The following is a 20658-nucleotide window of genomic DNA, read 5'->3' on the forward strand; positions in this document are numbered from 1 at the left end:
CCATCTAACATTTCAATTCGAATTGAATCCAGACCTTGTGCTGCAGGGACCACTCAGGCATACTAAGCGCTAGACCAACGAGCCGGTCAAATATCGTATGTATTATATGTACCGCCGAATATTTAAATGGAATTATTAATATTTAATAACAGGAATTGATTATTATAGTAAACATATCTTTTATACTGTATTACTAATAAAAATAACAAGTGTAATTAATAATAATAATTTATCTAACACCTGGGATCCTTTTATCGTGAAGATGAAAATCCAAGTAAAAACAAACTGACGACCTGAAGATACTGTTAGTTCGTTCTGGGTGAAATGAAACGCAAGAATCTAGAAACTAAAGAGTTTTAAATAATAAAGGTTTTCCTTTACATACATATTTAAACTTAAAATATAGCATTTAAATACCGCATTTCAAACATTTCGCAGTTACTATTCAAACAGTTCAATAATTTATTTTTGCACGCGACCCGAGGTAAAAGCTCGAAGGTTTAAAATTTTAAATCAAACCCGTTGAATTAATTTTAATTGATTAAAATAATAAATTAAATAGTTTAATAATATTTATTGACTGAATCTGTGGCCTAGTAGTTAAAACGAGTACGCGTGAATAGCTATTTATTAATGTGTTATTTTTGGATCTTTGTCTGCCGTAAGTATTTGTTCTTTAACTTGTTTTTTTCTTTTTTTTATTGTTTAGATGTTTTAGTTTAGTTATTTATTTAGGTCTTATTCTAATATATTTATCAAAATAAAATGAATCCATGTTGAGCAGTTATATAATTAAATTCAACAAATTAGTTTTTCTACAACATAAAACACGAACTTTAGTAATGGAAAATTCATTTATCTATATATTATGCATTTTTTACATATGCATATATAGATAAACTTATAAACTTTTAATTTAATATAGTTTTCACGCATTCTCAACATATAACTAACTATGTATGTATGTATGTATTATACGTAGTAGTATATGCTAGGAGAGTAGAACTAGTTTAGTTTTAATAATAATGAGATACTTCGCAAGTTGACGCCAGTCCTCGGCTATTTATGAATGCCTGTGTGTGTGCGCGCGTTTGAAGTTTTGTAGTCGGTTATCTCCTAACACACTAGCTAACTAATATTAAAGCTATCCGCGGCTAGTCATCTCATAAAATATTATAGTGATACTTATAATACAATACTTTTATTGAAACAATATATCGTCGCTGTCAAACCAAAATCTGCTATGTGCAAAAACTCTATTTTGAATTAACGACTAAAAACATTTTCGTATAAAGTTTTATATGACGATGAATGTTTTAAAAACTATATCAAATGAAAGCTATAGATAAATATTAAAGCTATAGACACATAACGGTTTTTTTATAGGCTGTGAACTATACGAAAAAGTTACAAAGTAAAAATCTCCAAAAGTGCACATAGTAGATTTTGGTTTGACAACGACGATATTCAGTTTTAATTAATACGTGAAGCAAAAACTTTGTACCCCTTTTTACGAAAATTGCGCGGACGGAGGAGTATGAAATTTCTCACACTTATAGAGAATATAGAGAAGGAGTGCACAATGCTAATATTTATTTAAAATAATGCATAAAATATACTTTAAATCAATAAAGAAAACATTACACACACTACCATGTATTTGACACAACACATACATAAAAACATACTCTTTTTTACTGTCAATTGGGAAACTTTTGTTATTGTTTAAAGTCTGTGGTCGAATTGAAAATAGATTAACATTGTTTGTCTTTAATATTATTGATCTATAGTGCAGTTTTGGCGCATACTGTAATTATATTATCGAATTATAATAGTGTTTGACAATAGAACCATAACAATGTTTAAACTTATAATTTCAATTAATTATAGTCGAATCTCGACTACTGCGGTGCCACTAGTTCAGTTTTAATTTTTAATTAGCGCATACTTTCAATTGTCTTACATCTTCGGTACACATCGGAACTAGTACTATATGTATTAAAGTAATTGATAAATGATGATGATAATTCAATATTAATTAACTACAAACTGCAACCGAATAAAATTAGCCTCTATGTAGATAGATGACCTTTAAGCTGAGTTGTTTTTATATGAAACTTACGTTCTAGTGTAGCTGCAGCACTAGTTGCTAGTTCAGCATTGTTACCGGGACGACAGAATTCTACGATCGCATTTTCGATATCGACAATTTAGCGGCAATAGTCGAGCGATTAATAACGTCCAGGCTTTGTGCGTGATTCATGGATCGGGGTTTATTGTCTGTCGTGTTCAGATTGCAGCCATTCTTTGAAGCGGAAGTTAAATATATAGAACCATATATCTATTCGATATATTATGTGTAATTAACGACTATCTTCCCGTTTTGCTAGATTTATAAATAGAACATAGCACACTTCTCGACTTTAGATGATAAAGTAAGATATTGTTTTTTTTTTCAAATCGGCTTTTTACGCCAAGTCGTCCATCGTGGCTTAAAGGATAAGACGTCCAGTGCATTCGTGTTGAGTGATGCATCGGTGTTCGAATCTCAGCCAGGTTCCAATTTTTCTAAATAAATACGTACTCAACAAATGTTCACGATTGACTTCCACAGTGAAGGAATAGCATCGTGTAATAAAAATCAAACCCGCAAAATTATAACTTGCGTAATTACTGATGTTAGGACCTCTTGTAAGTCCGTATGGATAAATACCACCACTCTGCCTATTTCTATCATGAAGCAGTAATGCGTTTCGGTTTGAAGGGTGGGGTAGCCGTTGTAACTACACTTGAGACCTTAGAACTTATATCTCAAGGTGGGTGGCGCATTTACGTTGTAGATGTCCATGGGCTCCAGTAACCACTTTACACCAGGTGGGCTGTCAGCTCGTCCACCCATCTAAGCAATAAAAAAAAGAACTTTTTGAAACGAAATTCCTAAACGCGGTTCATGACAGGGACCGAATGATAAAATAATTCTTCTAACGAAAAAAAAAAACATTAAAACATTATACCACTTGTATGATTCACTCGGTGTTGGAATATATAGCGCCCTTGACTGGTGTGTCGAGTGTTGTGGGTTCGATTCCCACATCGTGCAAACATTCGTGTGATGAATAGATCTGTTTGTCTTAGTGCTTATTATCTGTATATTATATACATATTTAATCGTATATAACTATGTATTTGAGTCACTCTCTGGTACCCACAACACAGGGAATCCTAATTTGGGGCCAGAGACTGATATGATGTCTTAGAAAGCTGGCAAAGAATGCTTGTATAGTAAACCCAAAGTCATGTTGTAAGTTTTCTCATTTAATGTCACGACGGAAGATTAAAGTACATGTCATTGAATTGTATACGTGTTGGGAATTAAAAAGAAAACAAAATACTGATAAGCTAAGCGGTAGGCAGCGGCTTGGCTTGGCCCCTGGCATTGCTGGAGTCCATGGACGACGGTAACCACTCACCATCAGGTAGGTCGTACGCTCGTCTGAATACAAGGGGAAAAAAAAAATGTAATTACAAAAAAAAACCTATGTAGAAATATAAAACAGTAGAGTTTGGTACGAGCATACGACTTCTTCTGTGAGGGGCACGCTTATAGCTACTCTGTAACGACCTCGATTATCATACCGAAGTTTGAAACATTAATTCTGCATTAAATCGCTATCGACCTTGACGTTCGGACAATTTTCAAACTTTGTTACGGCACATTTACCTAGAAACTCGTCTGGAAGGACATTGTAAAATCGCACATTAAAAAAACAATTTATCAGTATTCCCTCGTTTTTGGATTCATAAGCGCCGCGAAGAGCTTTGCGCTGCTACTTGGTCATTTTAAATTACTAGCCGTACTCGCCCGCTTCGCTCGGCATTTAAAATTGACATTATTATTTATTGTCATTATTATTAGGGAGTCCAACACTCATATAAATATTAGCCTATCCATGAAGTACATGTATTTTCTTCATGTATATCAAGTTTCAAGTCAATCGGATGCATGGTTCAGTAGTTATAACGGAACATCCGTAAAAACCACTGTAGATTTAGATAAGTATTGACTATGGTATCAGTGAAAGGCGGTTACTCGGCTCGCTATGATTTTCTAAATGCCCGAAATATATTTATTTACAGTACATCACATGATGAAATAAAAAAAAGCTTCTCCGAAAATGACAAAAAAAAAAACATAATAGGTTGGGGGAAAAGTTCATTCGCGTTTTTTAAGAAAATTCACAACATTTTTTTAATTTGTTTTATTTACATTTAACTAAAGTATGTAGGTATCATTTTGTTCGATAGCTTTTTGCCATCTTGTAGGACATGATGATTGCTATAGAAATTTTGAGGCTTCTGATCAAAATACCGCGACAATTGGTTTTGGCACTCCTCTCGTGGTGTTAACCTGACACTGCCTAAAGAATTCAGAATTCTGAAGAAACTGAAACAGGTGGAAATCTGAAGGTGCAAGATCAGGACTGTATGACGGATGCATTAACATCTCCCAGCTTAGCTCTCTTAATTTTTGCTGAGTGGCTAAAGTTGTGTGAGGTCTACGTTATCATGATGAAAAACCACACCACTTCTGTTGATTAATTCCGGCCGCTTTCTCCCAATTTCTTGCTTTAATCTTATCAGTTGTTCGCAGTAGAGTTCAAAATCGATGGTCCTGCCTGGTGGTAATAGCACATAATTAATAATGCCCTTTCAATCCCACTACACACACAGCATCACCTTGTTGCGAGTTAACCCGGGTTTCGCCACAGTCTGTGAAGCCCGACCGGCCTTTGACCACGACCTGTTTGGGCCGTTCTTGTCGTACGTGATCCACTTTTCATCACCAGCTGTCAGCTTCTTCAAAAATGGTTCAGTTTCATTACGTCAGAATAAAGAATCACAAATGAGTACACGGTTCATTAGATTTCTTTCAGTGAGCTCGTGAGGTACCCAAATATCGAGCTTTTTTGTGTACCCGGATTTTTCAAATGCGCCAAAACCGTTTTGTGGTCAATTTTCAGTTCTTCAGCTACGTCGTAATTTAGAGCGACGTGCATATTTGACATCAACATTTCCGGATTGAAAACGCTTAAACCAAATTTGTGTTACCCTCGCAGACACTGCACTGGGTCCATAAACATCGCAATTTTTTTTTGCGGTTTGCGTCTCATTTTTACATTTTTTGTAGTAAATTTTTAAAATGTATCTAATTTCTTCATTAGATTCACTCATCTTGACAGTACGCAAAATAAATAAAAATCACACATTTTCTTAATTTGAATTTGGAATTATCTTCTTTAAAATTTAAACTTTTAATGATACCAAAACCGGCCAGAGACAAATAGTATAGCCAAAGAGATTTTATTACAAGTTCATACATACTACAATGCGAAGACTTTTTTCCCAACCTATTACAATAAAAATCTTCTACTAAATCGGATAAACGTCACGGAAATACAGATAAAGAGTTGATGCCGCATTATTTTCTTTTGTAGTTACTTTGGAAAGCGACTTCAGAAGGCGAAGGCGGCTTTGGGAAACTACTGTAAATACGCACTGTTACCAGGTACTCCAGTACGGCTAGGAACTAGTCTGGTTAGGCCCAACCACTAGTACTCTTTCAAAGCTCCTTTGAAAAAGGACATTTCATGACATACATACAGTATACGCCGCTAAAACTCAATGACGGTAGGCAGCGGCTTGGCTCTGCCCCTGGCATTGCTGAAGTCCATGGGGGACGGTAACCACTCACCATCAGATGGGCCGTGCGCCCGTCTGCCTACAAGGGCAATAAAAATAAAAAATAAAAATTATGTATGGACCAGGTAGTGGGGATTCGTTTTGCTCGAGTGATGTGTGACAAAAAGTCGGTATCATCTTAAGTTTATCTTCATATTATATTTACGACTTAAAGTAAGCTCTTAATGTCTCAGAGTATGATATTTTACTGCGGCACGAACATTTAACAAAGTTTGGCCTGTCGATTCAATTGAGTATATGGGAGTTTGATCAACTAGTTTAGTTCCTTATCGGTCGTCTATCACATCTTTCGATTCCAATCTGAAAAGCCTATGCTAACAGCATAGTTACTAGAGAAACATCGCCCACCACTGCTGTAATAAGCATCGGCTTGGCTGTGTCCCTGGCGTTGCTGATGTCGAAGGCAATAAAATATACTCGTATGTAGAAAAAGAAATGACAAAGCATTAGACGTGAACCAAACAAACCGCCGTCATCGTGACAGATGCACGAGTAAAACCTTTATATATGTTTGTGAGTGTTAAATAAATCAATATCAGTCATCAATATGTATATTTTTTACAGGTCAAAATACAATAGACAAAATACAAGTTTAGATTATATGTTTTTTTTTTTTTGTTTTTCATGTACAAGTCAACATTTTTAGGCCGCTATTTTTAAAGCGGACCTCTTTTTATACTAGTTGCGTTTTAAAATAATGATTTTTATTTCCTTAGGAAAGCATACGCATGAGATCTTTTAATTCGGAACTCATACATGCTTCGTTACAAAGTGTTTTACCAGCAATAGTTTGTGCGTAGATATGGAAAATTATAGTTATTTTTTGTCGTTGTACCTTAAATATATGGACATCCGAAGCTTGTACGTCAATTTAGAAAATTTACAAGTTTCTACGTTGTTGTACATTATAGAGTCTTGCCACCGGTAGTTTGTACATAAATATAAAAAAAACAGGTTCATTCATGTATTTACTGAAAAAAAAAATGTTTATAATCCCAAACACGGAACAGTCGTATCACTGAGTAGTAAAAAGATAGCGGGATTCTTGCCCGAACAGCCAAATGGGTCACGGATACAATAGAACAATTTTAAACTTATTGTTGCATATAACCATAAAAGAAAACTCGACGAAATTAAATAATAATATCTAAAATGTTTTTACACTCAATGCGGATACGGAGAGAAAGAAACTGTCATAATATAAATAATACATAGAAATGTTCTCATTCGCAACACAAAAGAGAATTTGTCTGATATTCCGTTGTTTCCTTACTCGCGTAATAAAATCGAGCTACTGAATTGATTATTTTTTGCCGCTCGAAATACTTGATCCGTAATATAATATATTATAGATGAAGTAATATCATATCCGAAATATTATGACATCCGAAATAAAAATGTTGGTCTTTTAACTTGTTTAAAATTTTCAAATTGTTTCGTCTACGGAATGCCGTGGAATTGGCAGGTACTTTCCCTTAAAATAATACAGAAAGCTTCGAAAGTTTCGTTAAATTATTTTAGCTAATTAGAAAAAGTTTGGTATAGATGCGTCATTTGGGAACATTTCTAAGTAAGCTTACAATCTCAAATTAATTCCTAAGTTAAATAAGTTAGAAAGTTTCGAGTAAGTACATAATTATTATTTTATTGCGGAGACATAAAATCTAAAATTAAAGAAAATGTGCAAGTCAAACAAACTCGAAGGTCAGAATATAACAATATGCCGACTAAATCTCATTTCTATAAAACATTCTAGAGTAGGAATTAATAATAAAACCAAAAAATAGTTTTGTAAATAAAAGTAATATTGCAATGATTGATATGTATAAAATTTAATTTATTACTTTGCATATTGTTATAAAACTATATTCGAGCGAAAAAAGTGGCGAAAAGTAAAAAAAAACGTGGCGGAAGTTGTGTAAAATGATGCTTGTTTAATAAGGAAAGAGTTTAAAAAAATAGTTTTAAGATAATATCTGTGAGCAGCTTTGAATGCAACCAGAAAAAAGTCCGCGAAAAATATTAACTTGAAATAGATAAATTATTTTTAGATTAAGCCATAATCATCTTTGAAAATTATGCATAAATCGAGTTTGGGTACAATTTTATTTAACCAAATAATTTAACTTATATAAACGCCTATTCATGGCGAAATCATTAAGGGACACAGTAATTAAAGGGACTGAAAAGGACGAGGGTCGACGTGTTAGCAGTAAAAATAATCCGACCTTGTTACGTGGGTGACGGCGTGCGTATCGTAGCAATGATGAATGAAAACTATTTACGTATCTACTACGCGATCGTAGTGAATCGAACACACTTGTAAATGCTATGGCTTTCCATCACTTACTAACTCTGTTTACAAGTTCTCACTGGTCTGTGCAGCTGCATCGGAACAACGAGAAAATGTCGTAGGTAACGTTGCCGGCATGTGAACCTTATTCCCACGTTGTAGAATCGCTTATCGTAAACGAGTCAACAGTCTACGCCACTCAAATGTCGCACCTACGTTTCTGAAATTGCAATGCGCAGAATCAGATGCACCGGCGATTCCACAGGGGAAGGGCGTCGTTGTGCGGTTGGCTATAAATCACGTGGCTCTCACACCCTGTCCACCCCTTACGCTAACGGCCGCGAATTCGTAAGTTTTACCACACCCATGCCCGTTAAATAAACAATTCAAAAGTTTGTGAAACTACTCTCAAGTTGATTTCGCGAGTTTACCTAACGTTGTGTTGCATTGGTGTTTTGTTATATCACAGTTGAGGGTGCTTTAAGAAGTGACGCGCGATCGGCGAGTTTTGCCGGTATCTTGTGCCAGGGGCGCCGACTGCCCCCCTAGACGCCCTCGTTTATACTGAACGAGCCGGCTTGTGTTTTCACTATACACGGGGAATGTTAGGAGTCTGGTTGCGCGTTGTGTGCGGTTCGGCACAGGCGCGAGTCTTGTCGCAGGCGATCGATGCGGCCGACGACCTTGCGCGATGGTATTCCCAAATTCACAAAACGTCCTTGCCAAAATTTGGTGTACCCGTGAGGAAGTCTTGAGAGTTGTTAAATTTATACGGGACCACCGAAAAATATTTGCGGTTGACTCTAACTGAATTTTAAATTCATCACATAAATTCATAGATAACTAATAGTAACTAATGTAAAATAACTAAGAAGTTCAAACCTAGAAAAGTTTGTGTCGTTACCATAGCGCCGGCGGGATGTAAACACGCCAATGTTACGCCAGAAGATTCTTGATAACGTAACAAAATTTCTACAGCGAACTCCTACGATATATTTTCGCAAAAAAATAACATTTCGTAATATTATTGTAGGCTTACTCATTCATTCAAGTGAGGAGGCTTGGCTACGAATAACGTAAATGTTTTTATTAGAGCTCAACATTTTTTTCATTGTTAATATTCTCGTAGAATTTCGTATTTATTTGTCACAAATACCTTCGAATTTTCTGAACAAATTTCAGTTAGTTGAATTCGAAATATAAAAAAATGTAACGTCTAATTTATAATTGTTCCGAGCTCGCGTGAAAGTACATAGAAAGTGGAAGCTGATAGCTGCTATTCGAAAAGCCTTGTAAATGAAAATCACTCAAAGGTCGGTTATCCGCTATCGATAACAATCCCCGTCTGTTGGAGTATCGAGCTTGTTTGTTAATCACTCGCACATTTCATTCGGGAAATTCGAATGAACAGTCTGTAATAGATTTGACCGCGCTCCCAGTGCCACCGAGACCGAGTTAAATTGAAACCGAAACCATTCAACTAGTAGTGTTGTTCTAAATGTCATGACGTCACGAGTTCCTATTTTAAAAGAATATATCTATTGCAGTAGTTTTTTTTTTGAAAGAAAATATTGGATGTTGAATTTAATGTGATTAGTAATTATTTATGTTGTTTCGGATATTAAAAAAAAAAGAAAAGAATCCAAAGAGTTTTTAATTTAGGTTACGACGCAATTTGAAGAATACGAGGGGTATTTTTTAATTGGGATTCCGACTTATCTTGTGCCCAAGTACGATATTGTAAAACGCATATTCTTTTAATCCAGCGCGTTCATATAAAAAGTATTGAAATTTTTATCACTTTTATATAGTAAAATTGTACTTTAGTGATAAATTACTCTATTTTACAATACACAAAAGGTGAAACTTTTGCATTTTGAGTATAGATAATTAAACATTATATAAGTTCCGAGTAGAAATAAACTTAAATGTAAATTATGTGCATATATTTGTATGTATGCTCCGGGACTGCGTTATGGAGCTAATCCAATATACTTACATGAAATTAATATTTGTTTACCTATTCGTTCGAATTCAATGAGGCTGCATGCACGTCGCTAATCAGATGAAGTTGAAAATTTGTATATTAATTTTTAATGTTGCGTGGTAAGGTTTTTTTTTGAATGATTTTGCATTAGTTTACGGTCCAAATAGTATTAAGTGGTTACCGGAGCGCATAGACACTACGTGAATTCCGCTACCTACCTTGAAGCTTGAGGTCTAACTCACAACTGTATAGTATAAAGGTTAAACTTTAAGCTGTATAAATACTATACTGTATGACTCGTCAGGGTGGTAGCTACGTGTGTTTTTTTTTTTTTTTATAGTGGTGTTAAGTGGTTACTGGAACCCATAGACATCTACAATGTAAATGCGCCACACACCTTGAGATATAAGTTGTAAGGTCTCAGTATAGTCACAACGGCTGCCCCACCCTTCAAACCGAAACGCATTACTGCTTCACGGCAGAAATAGGCGGGGCGGTGGTACCTACCCGTGCGGACTCACAAGAGGTCCTACCACCAGTAAAACCGTGTTGGCTCACAGAAGATAGTTACTCTATTAATTTTAATTGTATTTAATTGATGTAGCTTGAAACGCTGCAGCGCTGACTAGTAATTAACAGTTCGCGTAACCGTTGCATACGAAACGTGACCTCAGATTCTTTTCCTCAATTTTTTCCTTAGGCGATAATGTCACATTACCTCATCGTCTCAAGGATTTATTTACGCGAAGTACAAAAATATTATTCAATCTAAAATTTTGGTAACAATCGTTGTGACGAAATTAAGAGAAGACTTATGTCGAGCAGTGGTTGTCTTTGAGCTGAATATAATAATTGATGATCGGATGATCTTCTCTTAAGTTCTAAAAAACATATAACAATTGAATTAATTAAAAAAAATTAATTCCAATAAAACAATTGGAAAACAACCTAGCGCCTGTTAGCTTCAGCGTGAATATTGTTACTAATGTGTCATAAAAATAGTTTATTTTTACAAAATTACCGTTTCCAATCGTTGACGACATTTTTTAAAAATTATTTCCGGCAAAAATACACATTGCTTAAATCGAAGATTCTTCTGGTGTCTACTGGTGTTCGTTCGTTTTGTGAGAAGACATACCTACCTAATATGCCGATGCGTGTGAAAATTAAGGTGCGTGATTATTTTTTTAATATATTAAATATTTCTATGCTTATTATATAATAGTAACAAAGATTTTCTGACTTGATTAATAAATAAACTAGCTGTGTAATTTCTATTTATTACTATCGTGTATGCTCCTCTAGCTCCTTGTAACAGCGTGTGACTGCGATCATATTATTATGACTCCGTGGACATTAAGAATGCCATTGCTTAGCTTCAGACATGAGATTATTTTTTTTGCTTACCTTGTTGGACGCGCTCACGGCCCACCCGGTGTTAAATGGTTACCGGAGCCCATAGAGGTCTACAACGTAAATGCCGCCGCCTCCTTGAGATATAAGTTCTAAGGTCTCAGTATAGTTACAACGGCTACCCCACCCTTCAAACCGAAATGCATTACTGCTTCACGGCAGAAACAGGCAGCGTGGTGGTACCTACCCGTGCGGACTCACAAGAGGTCCTACCAGTAGAATATCTCATTATTATTTTTTTTCAGGAAGATAAAACAAAATATATTCCGAAAAAGGAAAATCTTTTTAAACTCTTTGAATCGTGAACGAAGCTCACGCTACACCTAGTGTCAAATGGTTACCGGATCTACAACATAAATGCCTCCACCCATCTTGAAACGGGAGAGGTCTCGGTTTATAAAGTGAACATTTTATATATACTGTTTAAAAACTATAATCGAATTTCAGGAACTATTTTTTATATTGTACATTTCGTTCTCAGAGCCGGATAATTATTTAACTTCACTTTTTTGTTTTTTTGTAATAGATGGGTGATTAGGTCCAAGGACCAAAGTTGGTTTTAATTTAAACCGAACTTCCGAAGTCTAATATCTATCATCACAAGATAAAAACGGCTACCCACTTCGAGTTCGAAATCTCAAGTTTTACTGAGCTCACCCTGCCAATTGGAACGCCTGACTATTTTGGGATGAACAGGTCAATTTAGGATGAATGGATAGGATGTTACCCAAATGGCCCACGGTTCGCAATTTTTAATTTTTACAATATGACATTGTTCAATTTATAGCTCATGAGCCTTAATGTATCTAGCGTCTCGTCTTTTAGGCCATGAACGACTTCATTGTATTGAATTATGTTACTTAAAATGACGACAATACTTCATGCATGCATTGTTTTGTAGAAATGTGGGGAAAAAAAACCTAAAAGGTATCCGACCTGTATTCCATGGTGCACTCAATTTTCAAACAACAGTTTGACCGTCGACTAAAAAAATATACAGATATGTACCGGTGCAGAGAAAACATTTTTCTAACTCAAAATGGACTCTTGGTGCGGTTTAAGTAGTAACATACATAAAACTATATGAGGCCCCGAGGCGATGTTGGTTGAAACCAAATAGTTTATTGCATTTTAAATAGTTCTTCAAGAGAATATTTTTATAGTACTTTACGAATACTATTATTGCATATTACTATTGACTAATCTAATTATTTGAATAACTATTGACATAAAGTTCATAACTGATTGATTTTAATTTTTTTTTTTTATATACCATGCTTTATTTTAGTTTCTTGTCGGCAACTGGGGAAAACTTAGCTTTCAAACCAAAAGTATTCTTCATCTAAAATTCAACATCTTAAGTTCAAGACCTCTGAATAAATATTATTTTCAGATCGTGATGATAATATAATCAGAACTTTTAGAATTTCTTTATAATTTAAAAATAATAATTTTCTTTACTTGACGTGAATAAAATAAAACTGGAATTTGTGAATCGAAACGTTTTGATTAAAAAAAACTATGTAAATTTTGTAAATTATTTTTTATTAACTATAACAGCTCGTGTGATTCGGGTTTTTTATTTTCTATTTTTTAGTTGGATTTTGTATAAAAGCGTACCTATTTTGATAGTTTTTTTAAAAGATTATTTATTATTCATTTTGTATTTGAATTTCAATTCAGAGATGCGAATGTTGCGATGGATGTGTGGAGTAACGAGAATGGATAGAATACGGAATGAGTATGTTAGAGGAAAGTGGAAGCTGAAAGTGGCACCTGTGACAGAGAAGCTGAGGAGTGCGCGTTTGGAATGGTATGGACATGTGATGAGACGAAATGAAAATGAGGTTGTTAAGAGAGTGTTAACCATGAATGTGGAAGGATTTAGAGGAAGAGGTAGACCTAAGAAGAAATGGATGGATTGTGTGAAAGACGATATGGGTAGGAGGGGAGTGAGCGAAGAAATGGTATATGATAGAAGAGTATGGACGAAGCAAACATGTTGCGCCGACCTCAAGTGACTGGGAGAAGGGCAGAATAATGATGAATGATGATTTGAATTTCATTATTTTCAAATTTTTTTCAGATTTTTTTTTCAATATTCAATTGTCATCGGTCCTAAGTAGGTATACCAAATTCCGAGTTAATCCGACGTTTTGAAGGGGGTCAAAATCATATTCAAAGATTCCGTTACGAACATACATACATACGTTTGAAGCTAATAAAAGCGTATTAAAAAGCATGCAAAATAGTACACGTTAAAAATACTCAGAAAAACTCTTCTCTCCAATATTAATGAGTTCTGTATAAATTGCTGAACATCCTAAGCGGTAGAAATAGCGACTCCCGGAGTTTTCCGACTGAAAACGCTATCTTTGTTTCATGAAGTTGAAAATTGCAATATCGTTCCTATTATACAGCCTAACATATTGCTAAATTCGAAACTGTTTTATTTAACTAAATCACTATTTTTAAATTGGCTGGATACACCGGTCTTCCAAAAAACACAATTTTAAACATTCTTCATTAATATGTAGTACAAATTTTCAAAATAACTTATTTTGTAGATTAAAAAAAAAGTGTTGTTATTCCAAACGAAATATAGAAAAGAATGGATCCAAACTTAAACACCGTTACACAAATAAAATTGTGAAAAATCTAATTTTATCAAGGCACTGATTTATTGTATTATATATTCTTAGATATAAAAAAAAATGTCTGTTTTTTCACCAACTGTTATACCGTTCTCCATTTTCTGTATTATACTACATTACATAAATATTATAAATAAATAATTAAATATTTCACTTTACAGAATTTTATACTAATTGAGGGTTGTCCTTATAAGAATAAACTAGTACTACCTTATAGTACTCGTATATGCCGGCGTTACGCCAGGGCTTTCACAAATAAGATCTAGCGATAGGCAGCGGCTTGGCTCTGGTCTTGGCATTGCTGAAGTCCATGGGCGACGGTAACCACTCACCAGCAGGTGGGCCGTATGCTCGTCTGCCTAAAAGGGCAAAAAAAAGATCTATTACAATGAAAATACGATACAATTCTATAAAACGTTGACATTACTTGTTTATTACAAAAAGAAAAGTCTTAGTTTTTACACAATTAGCCGTTTTGTGTTGGTTATAGCAACTACAACTTCTTTAACACAAACAAATGGAATTACTACGAAACAATTCATAAAATGGAGCTTAACATTCACAATAAATATTTTACTGATTTTTACAATTATTAGTACCCAGCCTTTTATTAGATAACAACAACATACATACAATTACATACAATTTTACAATTTTGTAATTTTACAATTACAAATTGCATACAATTACAATACTTAATCAAATTATTAATATTCATTATAACACCATTTATTATGAATATTTATGCTTTATCGATATTTGATTATTTTAAGTCATTTGTGTTTTTAAGCAATGAAATAAACATTAAACATATTCTGAACATTTTCACATAAAAACAGTGTCTAGTGAATATTAAATACGGTAGAATAGCAGTTTGATTTTACTAATAATTAATTAATAATAGAATAAAATAAACTATAAATCATGTTAATTATTATCAATAGTGGCGTTAGCGCCCATATTTAAACTTATAATAACCAATAATATCAACATTAAGGAAACAATTAACTTTAATTAATCTCGGTTAACTAAATAGTAACGTCGTGCTGATATAATATACTCCATATACAAACCACATGCCAATCAATATGCTTTAGTTAACACGTTGACAGCGGCACTAAATTTTTAACTCTTTCCATTCCTGCGGTGCGAGGCGCTTAAGACCTCGTATGAAGACAATCGTAATGGTGTTACGGAGAATATTAGATACCGAAACGTTAAAAAAAATGTGTGCGTGTACTAGTGTACACACGTAAGAAGTGAAACTTGTTTATGGCCTTATTTTTCGAAAAATGATCTACATGCAACTTTCTAGAAATTGGTTAAATAAAGTTAAATTAGATAAAGTTTAAACAAAAGGATTTTATTATCATAGACATGAATACAAAACAGATGGCGCGTAACGGAAAAAAGTGACGCGTAACCGAAAAATGTGACGGTAAATTTTTTTCCAACGCCGATAAGGAAGTTTCACTTCAAAAAAAAAAATTATTCGAAACCAATGAAAAAAAGTTCTAAAACGATAAAATTTAAATCGAGAATACTTTTCTCGACTACATACTCTGCGTTGTAAATTAAAAATAAAGCCGGATGACAAAACTTTGAACGCTGTCATAACTGGAAACTAAAACAGCGAAGGCAACCAGACCCGAGTTGATCTCTGGCGTACAAATTACAGTTGAAATAATAACGGAGCGAGTCGCTTCGCCCACACGAATGCGAACTTGATACAGTCAATGTTTGATGTTAGCTGATGTTTGTTTAAAGGAACTAATAAACGGAAAACTAAAGATAAACTAGAAACCGAAGCAGGAAATGCGACCGACTAAACGTTTGCTAACGTTCTCGGAAGCTTGCTGTTTGATCAATACATTTAAAATGGAATGCTCTTTTGTATACTAAAGCTAAAGCCAAGTCATGCTTGGCTTACCTTAGCGTAGTTTATATTACTGGTTATAGTTTATATTACTGGTGGTAGGACCTGTTGTGAGTCCGCGCGGGTAGGTACCACCACCCTGCCTAATTTCTGCCGTGAAGCAGTACTAGGCTGCACTAAAAGTATCGGGAATGGAATATTTCCAGTGTTTCTGTCATATTAAAATCTTTTTAATTGAAAACTCCTTGGTTTTAAAAATCTAATACCATTTATTTATGTAAAAAAGATTCTCGGTCTTGTCACGAGGTTTTGTCAAACTTGTTTAGTCGTTGAGAAAATGGAATTGACTCGAGAAAATTCAAGAGCGATGATTTATTATGACTTCCGAAGTGGTTTAACACAAAAACAGTGTGTTGACCGGATGATTTCTGCATTTGGTGATGAAGCCCCATCCAAAACCACAATTTATCGCTGGTTTGCTGAGTTTCAACGTGGACGTGTCAAGCTCAGTGATGTTCCGCGTCAAGGTCGTCCAAAAACTGCAGTCACCCAAGAAAACGTTGATGCTGTGCGTAAGCTGATTGAGGAAGATCGACATGTGACATACCGTGAAATTCAGGCAACTTTAGACATTGGCATGAGTCAAATACAAATAATCTTGCATGAACAATTAGGTGTAAAAAAGTTGTTTTCCCGATGGATACCGCATTCGCTCTGTGAAGAGCAAAAAGCGGTTCGCGTTACTTGGTGCGTCAAAACTCTCGAAAGATTACATGCAGGATCCTCAAATGCTGTATACAACATTGTATCAGGTGACGAATCCTGGATATACGCGTACGAACCCGAAACAAAAAACCAGTCACGAGTTTGGGTGTTCGAAAATGAGTTAAAGCCAACAAAAATTGTTCGTTCACGGAGTGTTGCAAAAAAAATGGTGGCCACGTTTGTCTCCAAAACCGGCCATATTACGACTATTCCTCTTGAGGGACAAAGAACGGTTAATGCAGAATGGTATGCTAGCATTTGTTTGCCACAGGTCGTTTCTGAACTCCGTAAAGAGAACTGCAACCGACGCATCATCCTCCATCACGACAATGCGAGTTCTCACACCGCGCACAGAACAAAAGAGTTTTTAGAGCAAGAAAACATAGAATTATTAGACCATCCTCCGTACAGCCCCGATCTAAGCCCTAATGATTTCTATACTTTCCTTAAAATAAAGAATAAATTGCGTGGACAAAGATTTTCATCACCTGAAGAAGCTGTGGACGCCTACAAAACGGCCATTTTGGAGACCCCAACTTCCGAATGGAATGGTTGCTTCAATGATTGGTTCTATCGTATGGAAAAATGTGTCAAATTTCGCGGAGAATACTTCGAAAAGCAATAAATACATTTTTAAATAGTAATGTTGTGTCACTTCGTTAATTCCCGAAATTTTCAGTGCCGCCCTCGTAATGCGTTCCGTTTTGAAGGGTGGGGCAGTTGTTGTAACTATACTTGAGACCTTAGAACTTATATCTCAAGGTGGGTGGCGCATTTACGTTGTGGATGTCTATAGGCTCCGGTAACCACTTAACACCAGGTGGGCTGTGAGCTCGTCCACCCATCTAAGCAAACAATATAATGACATCGAACTAACCTATTTTTTACTGGATAGCACATTGATGTCGCGCCAGTTCACTCCGATCAACGCTCAGCATCAAGCGAACATCTAATTCTAGCCTAACGTGGAGAAAATATTAATTTGCGCCAAAAATAAACAAAAATAGCCTATAGTACAGCTTGCTGAGTTGGGAGTCGCAATTTCGATTCTGTGTTAGATGCTTTCCCGAAGCATCCACCCTTGAGCTTACAGGTATCTGGATGCACTCGGGTAGTTGTTAACAAATCCCGATCCTCCTGGCTGAGTCGATGTTCGTCCATCCTATCAAAGCTGGAAAAGCCTTTTCTTCGATTCTCAGAGAGAAAAAGCTCACGAGCTATCGCGGTCAGCTAACGATCGCTGCAGAATACTTATTATAAATCCATTTATGTTGATGAATTCATTTTCGAGTACTGAGGTATCTTCTCAAGCAGAATTATATAAAATTATTGCTAGCAAAAATAAAAATACAACATAAAATTTTACGGACGCTAGCAGACGAGACAAAATCGATTGCCGTCACAAATAATCAACTTTATAGCTTTTAGTTGCACCATTAGGACATTCCGCAATGATTGGCTATGGCTAAGTAATGAAATGAATACGAACTCGAATTTTAGTTGAAACGGGAAGGTTCTATCAAAAACTCAAGTTACACTAAGCTATACGTGCCCCATAACTTTGTTCGCATTATAATTGTTTTCAAAAATGAATGAAATACGCTGAATTCACACAGGACATAGAGTTGCTTAGTTCACTCTCTGGTCCATTAACTATCTATCTGTTTGTAAATCTGTTCTTAAGTAAAATCACAAAACTGGCGACAAACTGTCATAATTATTATCGGAGATATACCATAGTCTTGCCCGGGCTATGTCATTTACAACGATAAAAGTAGGTATGTTAATCCATCATAAAATATCTTCTGTCAAAATTTCATTGAAATTCATTGTGCTTCTCTGCGACATTAGATCATAAAAATTTGAACATAAAAAATTACGATTAAGATTAAGAACATATTAATATAAGAAAGAACTAATACTGATACTAATACGTTCTATATTAATATAATAAAGAGCGTATTAGTATTAATATAATATTGATACTATGAAGTCGAGAATGAACAAATAAACCACCTCAGAAGTATGAAATAAGTCAGGTACCCATTTGGAGTGTCGTAAAAATTTAATATCGTAGGCTAAGGAATTCTGTTTGGCTTCCTGAGAATTCAGTACCAACGAGTTCCTACGCTCAATTACGATTTTATTACTTTTCTTCTTTTCACTTGGAACTACTTGCCACCAAGGAAGATTGATATTTAGGTACCTAACATGTGCCTTATTATAACTAACAGTAAGTTAAGTCTTTAATAATTAATTAGTGTTTTTTTATCATCATATTTTGTTAGAAAGCTAAGTATTGTTTCATGATATTATTTCAGTGATTTAGGAAACATTTCCATCTTACAGCTCCAAGGTTAATCGAGACAATATTGAACTTTATCAAAACTTCTTCTTATAATACATATAAATATGAATAATTCATTGTTTAATTAAAATGTTTTGATTAAGTTTACGAATAACATTCAGAGTAGGTACTTTCATTATGTAGTGTGATTATGAAATGTAATTACGACTTACGTCACTGAAAGTGATTAACACTAAAATTTTATACAACTCGGTTTTTAATGGGACTACGAACTGCATCATTTAATGGTACTATACTCATAGCTACAAACTATGTACCACTATGTGGTACTAGAATGACTATACTGGACTACCTTTAATACGGGATGGAATTTTTTCATAGGTGAATTTACTTTACCCAAACGAAGAGTATTACAGATTTTTTTATTTTATTTATTGCTTAGATCGGGTGAAAGCCCACCTGGTGTTAAGTGGTTACTGGAAACCATAAACATCTACAACGTAAATGCGCCACCCACATTGAGATATAAATTCTAAGGTCTTAGTATAGTTACAACGGCTGCCCTACCCTTCAAACCGAAACGCATTACTGCTTCACGGCAGAAATGGGCGCGGTGGTAGGACCTACCCTTGCGGACTCACAAGATGTCCTACCACTAGTAAAAGCCACCAGAAATGACGCTTCACAAGCATATAATATACAGGGATAACAATATGTATTCCTAGAAATGTAATCTGGGGGTCGTGGGACGCCTAATGGATCGATCGGCCTTTGGCGATGTCGCGGAGAACATAATTGGTTTTAATTAGAATGATACAATCATTTTAGCCCCTGTTTCAAAAGCTTTTAAAGGTATATTTACATATTTACTAGTACAGTAATTTTATCAGCTTCAGGTCCTATTTCGTGAAAACTATTTCGTCATTTAACCTCAAATTTGCAACTAGAAATACTCCACTTCTAAGAAACTATTCTGCATTATATCTAAGTAAAGGAAACATTTAAAACGATTTCGTTAAAAGTTTTTTTTAAGTTCTGTTGTTTCATGATTGTAGTCGGAATGGAATTAGGGAAATATTTAACGATATTTGAAGTACAGGTCTCTATATTGTAAGCTTTAATGAAATGTTACTTAAAACCTCTGTATTGGTTTTGAGGAGGATGTAAATCCTCCTCAAAACCTCCTCCACGTAAGTGTTGCATTTATTACTTAATTTGTTTTCTAAATTCCAAATGGCTATAATATAGGTAGTATTACGCGCTGGGGTTAGGGATAAATAAAAATTCTACCGAAAGACGAATTAACACTGTATTAAGACTTTAAAATTCTCAATTCACTTCTTCCGCTTCGCTTCAGGTGATCCGTTCGCTGTTTCGCTTCGAATAGTTCCGATTACTAAATGCCTTCGTGACATCCCTGTAACGCGTTTATAGTCAATACATCCCTAGAATTATTGAGAACATTCCTCACAAGTCGAGTATTCTCGATATGTGTTTCGGCCATTTGACAATAGATGGCATTGTACATCTCGAGCGTTCTAGATTTCAATGGTTCTTTTGATATTCGTTTCTGCTATTCGACGATAGATGACGTTGCTCTTA

General features: G+C 34.9%; 2 protein-coding genes across 23 annotated transcripts in view; one reads left to right on the forward strand and one right to left on the reverse strand.

Annotated features, from left to right (window-relative positions):
• Nucleotides 1-20658, reverse strand: part of LOC101744007 (coiled-coil domain-containing protein CG32809) — a 305604-nt gene that overhangs the window by 210404 nt on the left and 74542 nt on the right. The window contains exon 1 of one of the 19 annotated variants that reach the window (XM_062670437.1): nt 7989-8141. The exons of 17 other annotated variants lie outside the window; for them this stretch is intronic. The gene's annotated coding sequence lies outside the window, so the exon portion shown is untranslated. Of the gene's footprint in view, nt 1-7988; nt 8142-20658 lie in introns of those variants that run through there. One more of the 19 variants, XM_062670436.1, reaches the window with a different exon arrangement.
• The window catches only part of LOC101737229 (uncharacterized), an 83192-nt gene that overhangs the window by 17919 nt on the left and 44615 nt on the right, over nt 1-20658 (forward strand). Inside the window, exons 1-2 of one of the 4 annotated variants that reach the window (XM_062670502.1) lie at nt 11074-11211; nt 11980-12194. The exons of 2 other annotated variants lie outside the window; for them this stretch is intronic. The gene's annotated coding sequence lies outside the window, so the exon portion shown is untranslated. Of the gene's footprint in view, nt 1-5495; nt 5567-11073; nt 11212-11979; nt 12195-20658 lie in introns of those variants that run through there. One more of the 4 variants, XM_062670498.1, reaches the window with a different exon arrangement.

This window comes from Bombyx mori, chromosome 1 (genome assembly GCF_030269925.1).
Source record: "Bombyx mori chromosome 1, ASM3026992v2".
Taxonomy (NCBI): domain Eukaryota; kingdom Metazoa; phylum Arthropoda; class Insecta; order Lepidoptera; family Bombycidae; genus Bombyx; species Bombyx mori.